We start from the raw sequence: 1,525 nt of genomic DNA, 5'->3' as shown, positions 1-1,525 counted from the left end.
CAAGCTCGGAGGACTCATTATACTACCCCAATAACAGCGAGTTGAGCTAAACCTGAAAGGTACACACATTGTGCATCCCTACTGACATAATTAATTCAATGAAAGCACATTACAAAGCCCATAAAAGTAAATATCATTGTCAAGCCCAAGCCTGGAGTGAAATTCGACAATTCAACTCATCCTAAGAAGATAATTTATATCCGTGACACCAATCATATTACTTAAAAATACACAAATAATTTTAACAATGAGCGTTTTTGCCTATTCTCATAATTTCATATTTGTTTAAACCCACATATGATAGGTGCTAACTTCGATCTGTAAGAATTATTCCGACTCACCAACAGATCATCACCCTCAGGATCATCATCATATAGTTTTTCAATGCAACTCCTGTGTAGAGCTTTGCACAAGAAAAAACAAACAAACAATAGTTTATTAACTGAATAAAGAGTTAAATGCTTGTTTATCTTCAAGCGGCCACAGAATCATGTTACCTATCAGAGATGAGTACATATATGAAGTTACTTGATCAAAAAAGAATACATATATGATGTATTGAGCCGGCTGTTGAATGATAGCATGACGATATTCATGTACTGATCAATAGCTAGGAAGCAAGCAGTAAAAAATAAACAAATAATAGCTCAAGTTGTGGACTGCAAATTGCATTTTTGGGAGTAATTCATAGAAAAAGGATGGATATTTGCATCTGGTAACCATAGGTGAATGCTGAAACAAAGAACCTGGGAACTGTTTGTATTCAAGGCAGGAGGGTAGAAAACTTTTGCGCACCTTCTTTCATATGGATACCATCCAAGTTGTGATTATCATATGCTTTAACCCTTGGAAAGGCCTACAAAGGAGAACCAAAGAGACCATCACGTCACACATGAGTTCATAATAAACTGAATGATGTTACCTTGTTGAGAAAAGGTACCTTTAGGTCTGTAGGGACATAATTATCCACAAACTATTCCAACAACTTGACAGTTACTCATACATCTCTTCACCTACGAAGAAGGAATTATGAATCAGACACCCCATTATTTCAAATCTTCCGCAGAGAAATCACTACAGAATTACTTAGCACACAGTTCCGGAAGAACTAATAGGCACATTTTTGTAAATTTCTCGAGGGGTCATGGTCCTGCCGCTGCAAAAATCTTGCATGGTTTGCAAAAAACCAAAATAATCATCGTCGCTCATGTAAGGGCATGCCTGCAGTCATGAGGTAATCGAATATCAAGTTAGCAACCGCAGGCAAACACAAGGAGCAACCATGAGAATTTTGTATAATTCCTAGAGCATTTTTCTAAGTAAATACAAAATTAGGTCAGGATACAGGGACGGGCCAAAAATAGCTTACTTCGTCAGGTGAAACAAGCCTTTCATCTATCATTACAAGATCCACTTTTCTGTTAAAATTATGTTATATTTTTTCCCTGTTTCAAAAACATAATAGATGGTTTGCTAAAGATGATCAATAACGAATGAAGGAATGATGCATGATTTTAAGATAAAT

The sequence above is a fragment of the Triticum aestivum genome, chromosome 3A (genome assembly GCF_018294505.1).
Source record: "Triticum aestivum cultivar Chinese Spring chromosome 3A, IWGSC CS RefSeq v2.1, whole genome shotgun sequence".
NCBI lineage: Eukaryota > Viridiplantae > Streptophyta > Magnoliopsida > Poales > Poaceae > Triticum > Triticum aestivum.
This window is presented reverse-complemented; position numbering follows the sequence as displayed.